The 11377-nt window shown below is 27.3% G+C and overlaps 2 pseudogenes; one reads left to right on the top strand and one right to left on the bottom strand.

Annotated features, from left to right (window-relative positions):
• Nucleotides 1-503: 503 nt before the first annotated feature.
• On the top strand, nt 504-1604 carry LOC147063787 (guanylate binding protein 128up pseudogene; annotated as a pseudogene).
• A 4712-nt stretch (nt 1605-6316) lies between these two features.
• Nucleotides 6317-7507, bottom strand: LOC147063786 (eukaryotic peptide chain release factor subunit 1 pseudogene; annotated as a pseudogene).
• Nucleotides 7508-11377: the final 3870 nt, after the last annotated feature.

Below are 11377 nucleotides of genomic sequence, written 5' to 3'. Positions count from 1 at the left end.
TTAGTTATTCTTATCGAAGTTAAAGTATATGATCATTTATTTTTTTCTATAAAATAATTTTTGAGTACTCTACAAATAATTTTAAATCAGTACTTTCTAAATTATAAACGATATAATATGTTTATGTGCTAAAATTATTCAAATAATAAAAAAAAATCTATTTAATGATGGTTCTTTTTTTATTTTATGCCTTATGTTTATGATATTTTTTTTATTAGTTAGCTAGTTTTGTATTTTTTAATAAATTATTTTTCTAAATTAATTGGGCTTTATTTTAATATTTAAAAATATATTTCTTTCTTAAGCTTAGCTTGAACATTTTGACTATTATCTTGACTATATTCTCTTCTCTTATATCTTTCTCTTTTTCTCTCCTTTTTTCGAAAAAATTTAATTTTAATAATTATGTCTTAAATAATAGTTTTGAAATTGACAATTTAGATTTAATCATTATTAAATTAAATTTAGTATTATCATTCAAATTTTTTTATGTTTCCCTTTCAATGAGTACGGTACAAGATAAAATTAAAGAAGTAGAGAATGAAATGGCGCGTACACAAAAAAACAAAGCCACGGCTTATCATTTAGGAACTTTAAAAGCAAAGCTAGCAAAATTGCGTCGCGAGCTATTAGCACCGCCAAAAGGAACAGGTGGAGGGGGCGAGCCTGGGTTCGACGTTTCACGAACTGGAAATGCGCGTATAGGTTTTATTGGGTTTCCAAGTGTAGGAAAAAGCACACTTATGTCAAACTTAACGGGTGCGTATAGTGCAGTAGCAGATTATGAATTTACTACATTGACGACAGTTCCTGGGACATTGACTTTTAATGGAGCTAAACTTCAGATACTAGACTTACCAGGAATTATTGAAGGAGCAAAGGATGGGAAAGGAAGGGGAAGGCAGGTTTTAGGAGTTGCACGAACATGCAGTCTTTTAATGATAGTTCTAGATGTATCAAAACCATTAACCCACAAGAAAATAATCGAAAGAGAACTTGATCTTTATGGAATAAAATTGAACAAAGACCCACCAAATATAAAAATAAGAAGACTTGAAAAGGGTGGTATTTCTATTTCAGGAGAAACTGCTATTGAAACCAGTGTGATAAAAGCGGTTCTAGCAGAATATAGAATAGCCCATGCAGAAGTAAAAATATCAGGAAAGAATTATACAATTGATGATGTTATTGATTCAATTGAAGGCAATCGAAAATATGTGCCCTGTTTGTATGTCCTCAATAAAATTGATAAGATTAGTGTAGAAGAGCTTAATATTATTTATAGAATTCCACATGCTGTTCCTGTCTGTGCACATAAAAAATGGAATTTCGATGAATTATTGGCGACCTCATGGAATTACTTAAATCTTATTCGAATTTATCCAAAGCCTAGGTCTTCAGGCATTGATTATGAGGAACCCGTGATTTTAAGAAATGATCGTCGGAGTGTAAGTGACTTTTGTAATGTTATTCACAGAACCATTATCTCAAAATTTAAATATGCCCTTGTTTGGGGTAGCTCGGTTAAACATAATCCTCAGAAGGTAGGGAAGGATCATGTTCTTAATGATGAGGATGTTGTTCAGATCGTGAAAAGTGTATGAAATTCGCTGATCTATATTTTATATAAACGATATTTTTAATTTTTTTTGTAATAAATAAATCATTATTTTTTATTTATGGGCTAAGTTTCTTTTTATCACTTTTATCTATTGAGACGTAGTCAGCCCATCGGAAAGATTGCACAACTACTTGATACATCTTTTGACACCTTCCTCGAATCTATCTTCGTCGACTGTTATTCTTCTCTTAAATGAGATGAGTTCAAATGTCTTGTTATAATGCATAAACATGTTTTTTATTTATGTGTTAATTTAATTCTTAGCTTTCAATAGTTCTTCAAGCAAAACTTTTGATTGCTTCATAGAATATATACGGCTGATACTTCTTTCCACCTCATCATCTTTACAATCTCCTCGATGCATCTTCTTCTCTAAAGACTATTAGTTCAAGCGTCTTCCTCCATCCCATGTTTGTGCGTATACTTGCGCTTCAGTTGGCATTCCAAACTTCTGGTGTTTTTTAACCACCCATCCCAAGTTATAACCTCGGCAATATTCGAGTTATACATACATTTGTAAATAAAGGAGAATTCATTTGTTAATAGATCGTATTTTTCTAGCTTCCCATTTTCAACATTCTTTAGATTATCAATACTAGTTATTCCTATTCATTTTATCAAGTCTTTCTTCTTTTCTGCACGAAAATGTCTGATCAATCATGTGATAATTTTATATCCGTTTTTATTTCCGCTAGTTGTTTTAAATTACTCCTTTAATCAAGTGTTTTCTGATTTTCTTCCTTTTTTTTATATTGTATTTTTTTGAGAGCATAAAGTGTATGCATCCTATAACTACGTTATGTCTTCGTGTATAGCCATGGCTAAGCATTCTTTTACATCTGCTTGCTAGTTGGTCTACGCTTTTATATGCTTCTACACTGTGTTGAATTTTTGACTTTTCTCCAAAGAACATATTTCTATGCTGTATGAACATATAATATTAAAAAAATTATTTATTTACGAGCTAATTTTTAATTTATTTTTATACTTATCTATTTTTTTAAAGTTTATGCATTAAATAGACATTTATTTATGGTTTAATTTTCTTTTTATCGATTTTATCTATTTAGACGTGGTCAGCGTGTTGGGAATATTGCACAACTCCTTGATACATCTTTTGACATCTTCCTCTAATCTATCTTCATCAACTGCTCTTCTTCTCTCAAACGAGATGAGTTCAATTGTCTTGCGGAGGGGGAGGGCTTGCATGTATGCTTCTACTCCGTCCGGGATTTTTAACTCCTTGACATATTTTTTATAAAATTTTGTAACCATACCATCCCAGGTCATTGGATATTGCATTATTCTTGTTTTACATTTGTAAATTAAACCAAGTTCATTCGCCAAGATGTCATACTTTCTATATTTTCCATTCTCAACTTCAGTTAAGTTATCAAGGCTAGTTATACCTATTTTGATAAGTGTATTTATTAATATATTTTTATGCTAAAAAGTTTTATCCGATTACTGCTCATATTTTTTTATTTATTAATCAAGAACATTGGATATTTTTATATATTCATTTAAATGCTAATTTTTCTTTTTACATTTATTGTTTACTCGCGCAAAACTTATGATTGATCTTTATTACATAATTGCCATATACTAGTTACAAGCTCATCGTCCTATTAGTCTTCACCCTTTTATATTCTACGCTCAAGACTTATACATTCAAGTTTTATTCCTACTAAATTGTTTGTGTATATACTTCCGCGGCCATCATAACCCCCAATTTCTTAATATCCGACTTATGGTATTTTTGAAAGCACTATCCCATGTTATGATTTGGTACTATCCTTATTTTTCATTTGCATATGAGTGAAATTTCATTCGCCAATGGATCTTATTTTTTGAATTGGTTATATTATCGATTATTGTTGTTCCTATTTCTATAAAAGTAATTATATTTTCTTTTTATCGTGTATAGATTAAATTTGATTGGCCGTACAATAATTTTATTCTGTTTATATTTTTGTATCTACTTTTGTCTCTGCTAGTTCATTTGAAATTTGATGAAAATTTAAATTAAATTGAATCATGTGTTTTTAATAAATATTGGCAAAATTTTCCTTTAATTAGAATCTATATCATTTAATTCCTTTATAAGGATTAAAAAGAAACACTTTACTAATTAAAATTTAGAAAGACGATAGTTATATATCAACAGGAAGGATCACAAACTAACATTTTCTAAATTATAAAAATAATTTACATTTTCGTTGAAAGCTATAAATACAATAGTCCTACGTCAGCAGGAAGGATCACAAACCAACATTTTCTAAATTTTAAAAATAAAAATAAAATATCTAATAATTAAAATTTTCAAATTTAAATGTTTCACGTTTGAGGATTAAAAATCAAATTTTCTACAATTATAAATCTTTTTTTTGAGGTTAATCTTTTTTTCAAGCAGGGTTCAAGTTTAATAAGCTTATCGTTTCTTGACAGGATCAAAATTAGTAGAGAAAAATTGCATTTGTTTGCCTCATCGGTAGCCAAGCCCTGAATTACCTCTATGTTTTCTATTTCTAGTTATAAATTGATTGCACAGCATTTTTTCTTTAAACAGGAACCCGCCTGTTTTGTTCTAAAGAGATTATCTAAATGAAAAAAAATATATTTAGTAAATCTTAAATAGGCACATATATACAAACATTACTTATCTAAATTCCATAATTTGTATTATAGGCCTATTTATATTATATAAAGTGTCCATATCCTTATATTCTATATACCAGTCGGCTCTATTTGATACAATATACTGACTATATTGGCTTTAAATACAAATTTTATAATAAATTTCTTTTGATTTTCTATACATCTTTATTTTAAATTATATTGCTGATGGTCTGGTAATAAATCGCACGAAGAAATTCCGAAAGAACTCAAAGTTTCAAATATGCCATTAGATAATGAAAAGAAGCGTGATATATATAAGAATTTAAGATGAGATATATGAAAATATGCCAAAGATAAACTTACTGATAATCAAATCAAGTTATTTTATACGATAAGGTATGAATTTAAAACACAAATAAAATTACATCTTATATTTCATCCCTTCAGCACCTTAATATTTAAAACTCAAATTATAAACTCACAGGATAAAAATAAGTGTCCTTCCAATTTTCAACCCTTGCCATGGACATATTACACAAATATACCTTTATTACAAAGTATAAGTTGCACAAATAAACATTATTTTAGAAATAACAAAAAAATATTCATCATAATTATTGTAATTACAAATCTCTACTAAAATTCAAGGTTATCGATAATTCGCTTTTGCATCACACCTCTTTTCGAAATTTATATGTAATTTATTTTCATCACAGATGAAATTTTTTCATACTAAATTTCAAAAAAATCATAATTTCGAGTAAAGGAAATTTATTTAGATTGCATTTTTGACTTTTTTCCAATTTAATTTATATCAATTGCAACTTTGAATTATTATATTTAATATATATATCGATTGTACCTTTAATTTTATCATATTTTATTTATTTCAATCACCTTTTTGACATGAAATTTGTTTCTATCAAGCAATCATATTTTATATAAAAAAGAGATACCTTTTTTTTAAATTTGATCACCGCTAAGGTTTAATCAACGCCATCATATCAATAATAGCGTTGATTACTTACACATGCGTTCTGAAATCAAGTAAAGTTGTTTAGGCACCACAATAAAGTGTATGGTTATTGTCTTAGCTTTATTTTATAATGGGTCGGCGTATCCGTGTTTGCTTTATCTTTTGCAGCTATGTGGTATAATTACCAATTTTTATTTAATACAATGTCCCTGTGTGAGGAGTATTCAAACATTAATAATTTATATTGAATATTTGCACCATCGGCCATCCCTTTGAATTGAAAAGATTTAATTTTTTATGATCACTGTAATGAACACGCTCTTTTTAAATAATTTTTATTTAATACAATGCCCCTGTGTGAGGAGTATTCGAACATTAATAATTTATATTGAATATTTGCACCCTCGGCCATCCCTTTGAATTGAAAAGATTTAATTTTTTATTGTCGCTATAATGAACAAGCTCTTCTTTATAATAATTTTTATTTAATACAATGTCCCTGTGTGAGGAGTATTCAAACATTAATAATTTATATTGAATATTTGCACCATCGGCCATCCCTTTGAATTGAAAAGATTCAATTTTTTATGATCACTGTAATGAACACGCTCTTTTTAAATAATTTTTATTTAATACAATGCCCCTGTGTGAGGAGTATTCGAACATTAATAATTTATATTGAATATTTGCACCCTCGGCCATCCCTTTGAATTGAAAAGATTTAATTTTTTATTGTCGCTATAATGAACAAGCTCTTCTTTATAATAATTTTTATTTAATACAATGTCCCTGTGTGAGGAGTATTCAAACATTAATAATTTATATTGAATATTTGCACCATCGGCCATCCCTTTGAATTGAAAAGATTCAATTTTTTATGAACACGCTCTTCTTTTAAATAATTTATTTTTTAAAGTAAAGTACGAGATATGGGTTTTTCAACATGATATTATTAAAACTCTTAGAAAACGAATCTATTTTTTTTATCTAGCTGAAATTAAACAATTTATCAACTTTTGATGAAAAAAAATTATTCTACGGTATTATAAACAACAAAAAAATATAGCATTAGTATTTTAATTAAACTCTATAAAAAATAATTAGAAAATATCATCATCAGAAATACTCTCATAATCTTCAGCATGCTCAATTAAATCAACTTTATAACGCAAAACGGCACCTATTCCCCCAAAACCATCAACAAACTGACTACCCTCTTCTGACTTATCACTAACTACCTCAAGATTACAACCATATTTCGTATAGTTTTCTGCTATCCAATCAATAAATAACTCATCTGGCATCTCATGATCCTCTGGCATTTTAGTAGTACAATTTTCATACACAATAAGGGTCTCAACCGCACTCATTTCTAAACACATCAACGTATCCTTTAAGCCATAAGCATACCGTCCCGTATCTATTTTTATTTCATCAAAAAATCCAGATATGATCTTTTTCTCTTTTGCAAATTTGACATCTTTCAATACATCTGCACATAGATCAATCGCCTCATTCAACCCATTCTCACCACCATAATTTGTATCAACAACCTTGATAACTTTCTCTTGCAACCGTCTATTCAAAAAATTCTTCATTTCATTTTTTAAATCGGAATGTCCTGCTAACAACAGTCCCTCAACATTCGGTATACTTTCAGTCAAATAAAGATTCCCACAAATTTCACTCACCTTTTTCACATAAGCTAACCTCCTTTCAACCCGAAGTCTCGCAAATCTTACTGAAGACTGCCCACCACGACCATGCTTCTTAGGAAGATCAACACTCAAATTCTGTAAAATATTTTTTACATTTCCTTGAAGCGTAGCAAAAAGTGTCGAGTGGCCATCCATCACCACAAAACCATACTTAGCCTCATTCTCAAATAAACTTAGAAGATCATCAACATGGAATTGTGAGTCACATAGATAAAGACTCGTGTTAATTGGTTTAAGCGGCTCTATTCCAATACTAACCTTCTTTTCCTTATCATTTTCATCCAAAACTATTCCTACATAAATAGCTAACCCATTTTTTGGTGTTCGGGTGTACGTCTTCAATTTCGCTTGTGCTGATGTTATTGCGGTTAAAACACTCAATCGATTCACTCGTGACTTTATGTTCGAGGCTGTTCCTGCTTCATCAGTAAGCATTTTATTCACCTTCGATATCGCATCTTTCGGCGGTATCACAAGTGATATCATCGATGTTCCATTTCCTCTTGAATCCTTTAACTTCTTAAGGAGTTTCTTCATTCTCCATACTTCTATCTCGCTTAGAACATCAGACATCAGTGAAGGCTATTAAAAATTATATCTATTAACAGCAATAAGAAAATTTAATGTTTACATTTATTGATTTTAGTGTGAAATTGTGAGTAATAAGGTTTTTTAATAAAATAAGTATTTTAAAATGTTTATAAATTTATACTTTTTATTAATCCATTTTATTGGAAAAATGAATATATTTACATATCAATGGGTCAATTTTATTTCAATAATTCATCTATCTTTTAAAGGGAATGCGTCGATTTTATATTTTCTATATTTTATCTATTTTTTAAAGGGAACGCATCGATTTTTCATTTTTAATCATATTGATTTATTCTCTTATAAAATATCTGTATTTCAAGTATTTTTGGTGACCAGATATTTATTATGTTTAAAAATATAATTTTAGTGGTGATGTTTATGTGTAAATAATATGAATAGATTTTTTGCATATAAATATTCACTCTTTGTATAGGAGGTATTTACTTCATCGCATATTTATAGTATAATGAAGTATTTTTTTGAAGCATACTGTTATAAAATACGAAAATCAGTGTACTAAGATTCAAAATAATGCGAATCCTTGTGTTTTTTAATAGCATGACACTTAAAAACCATAATTTGCCTTATCTTTCATATTTTGCCTAGAGCTTAACCAATAGTGACAATATTTTTTTTTAAATGAACCTAAGTTTAATTTTAAAAAAGATGAGTATGTTTTGATGATTTGTTCTAATTATATTTCATATTATACGGTGTTTTTTCATATATAATTATATTCAGATCTCAAAATCCTAGAATTATGCATTATTTTAAGATATTTGTAAAATTATAGAGGAATATTGTGAAAAAATTTAATATAATCAAATACTTTAACTGTTTCTAAATATATAATATTTCTGTATTTAAACGTCAAAATATTATATACCGGTGATGCAAGTGGTTATCGTTTTAAGTGTACTTTTCAATAGAAAAAAATCAGATTTTGTGTTAAATAAAGTGTAATATTACGGGTTTTGTTTTATATATCAATAAGTAAAACAATTAATTTTTGAAAGTGAACTGTAATTCAAATTTCAAAATTGAAAAAAATACATCACAAATCATTTTACCTGCCTTCAATGGTGTTCGTGATATTTATTATCCCAAATTTACAAAATAATTCTCTAGTTTTCCACAAGTAAAACTACATAATCCTTTAATGTTTATTATACCATTTATAATCATTAATAAAGATACTTTTTGCTAATCGAAATTTCGATAAAACAGTGATTAACATATTAACATCTAATTAATTTTTAAAATATATGCCGGACCACGTAAAAAAAAGACCACTACATATGAAAAATATCCTTCCCATATTGCCTACAATGGCTTTTATTACTTGTATTTGTGTTCGGGAATTGAGTCAAGTGGTTTTAGTGCCACAAGCAAGTGTATGGTTATTTCCTTAGCTTTGTTTTACTGTGGGTCGGCGTATTAGTTTTTTCTGTTTCCTTTGTAGCTAAAAGGCATAATTACCAATTTTATTTTTACAAAATACCCTTGTGTGAAAAAAAATTGACCTAATCATTTAAATTCTAGATTTAGGCGAATATTTAGATAAATAAAAACATAGTCACTATATCGATACAAAAAAATGGCAAAATAAGGCTTCAGATGATTCTATGCTAAAAAAAATATTAAAAGAACCATAATTAGCCGACCAATTATAATTGAAGACTATAAATGATATTATTTTTAGGGGAAAAATTGAATAAATATTATGAAACTCTGAAAAATACAGAAATCACAACCTTTGAAAGAACAAGGTATTTTTTCAAATTGAAGTTTGTCGTTTAAGTATTATTTATTGTATTGTTTCATTGTCCTCCTTGGGGTATTATATTTATATACTATATGCGAAAAAGTTGATTCAGAATGTCTTCAAGCTCTCAATAAGATAAAAATTAAGAATAAACGGATCCAAACTTAATAATAAGATATACCAGATATTGCTGTTTCAATGTCTACAGCGCAACATATATTTAAAAAGGCTTACGATCGAGCACAAAAAGAGAAGCCTAACATATCGAGAAAAAAGTAGTAAAATCATGCCCTTTGTATATAAAAGATTCCTAAAATATTATATAACAAAAGTAGAAAGTCGAAGAAGAGAAGGGCCTTAATAAAGAAAATAATGTAATTAAGATTTATGATCAGTAATATAAACTATTATGTAAAAAGTCTGATAAAAACACATACGCAAAAATCAGATTGATTGAAAAATAAGGCGGTATTAAAAATATACGTTTTATAAAAATGCTTTAATATTATAAAGTTAATGATCTAAAATGAGTTACATGAAAAATATAATTATGAAACTAAATATTTAAATGTGAAAAAAAAGTAATTTTTTTGGGGAAATAAAAATAAAATAAACGTAAAAATAAAATAATAAAACTAAATATTTAAATGTGAAAAAAAGTAATTTTTTAGGGGGAAGATGAAAATAAAATAAGAGTAAAAATACAAAAATAAATAGTTACTTAGACATTCTTTCTGATTACAGATAAACACCATCGAAAAACTCTATGGCCCAGCTAAAATGAAATATAAATAAAAATACATGCTAAAATATGTAAAACCGTAAATTAAGTGAATACTTTCCTTCTTTATAGAAGATAATATAACTCTTTTATTTTAAAAAAAAATTCTTTAAACGTACTTTTAATTTCATAATTTAATACGATTGTTTCTAGCCAGAAACAATTATAACACACAAGATAGGAAAATTTAGATGACTTTTTTGTGTCTACTTTATAACATAAAACAAAAAACCCCGAAATAATTGTATATTTAAGTGATACAAGAATAATGATCACATGAAACATATTTTGGGACGATTCGACGAGAATAAGTTATCAAAATAATTTATGTGGCATTGCAATCATAAAGAGAAATAAAAACATCTATATAAAACATATTTTATTTTAAAAATACATTGAATATATGAGAAACGTATTCAATGCAATTCTTTTCTGTGAAACTTTAATGTATCTACTTAGTTCACGCTTTTTTATAGAAATATTTCAGAATGATGATGTGTCTTGCTGTTATAAACGGGATGAATCATACAGATTTATATAATAAATCTAAAAAGGTAGAGTAAACCACTTTTTTTTAATTTATGTGCATTGATTTATTGGTATAAAATTAAATGAGCATACTATTCTGAAGAAAGTAAAATTCAATATCCAAATATCAGCAGGATAAAACTTGAATTTTTTACATTTTCTATAAAATATGTAATTAATATTCAAAAATTATTGCAAATCACAGAAATTTTCTAAAAAAGGTAATAAGTTGGAAATAAAATAATCGCCAACCCATGAAACATACACAGATAAGGCAAACAGCAATCGATCCTTATTCTTCTAAATATTTAGTAGTAATTAAAAATTGTAAAAAGATATAAAACTTGAAAAAATAAAGCGAACTGTAATTAAATCTAAAAAAGTCTAGGATTTATTTGATACGATGCTCTATGGAAAAATTTATAGTGAATAAATTACAAGCAAAAATTCATCAAATTACACAAGTCAATTAAAACTAATACCTTAAGGCTAAAATAAATATGATTAAATATTTTTAACAGGTCATACAAATATAAAAATCTCTTTTACACATTTATAAACAAAAATTAAATGTGACAGAATTAAAATTAGAAAATATTATGGATATCGAATTAAAAGTAGATATTATAAAATATTATGTAGTATATTCCGGTGGATATGATAATTTAAATAACACACACGTTTGAAATTATTTATGAAATGGATAATATTTTATACTTTTACACATATTATTACCAATGAGAAAGCGATGAAAAGTTTTTATATTTTATTTTAA

The sequence above is a fragment of the Rhyacophila brunnea genome, unplaced genomic scaffold, assembly GCF_057557595.1.
Source record: "Rhyacophila brunnea isolate RB1 unplaced genomic scaffold, BYU_Rbru_1.0 scaffold_84, whole genome shotgun sequence".
Lineage (NCBI taxonomy): Eukaryota > Metazoa > Arthropoda > Insecta > Trichoptera > Rhyacophilidae > Rhyacophila > Rhyacophila brunnea.
This window is presented reverse-complemented; position numbering and strand designations above follow the sequence as displayed.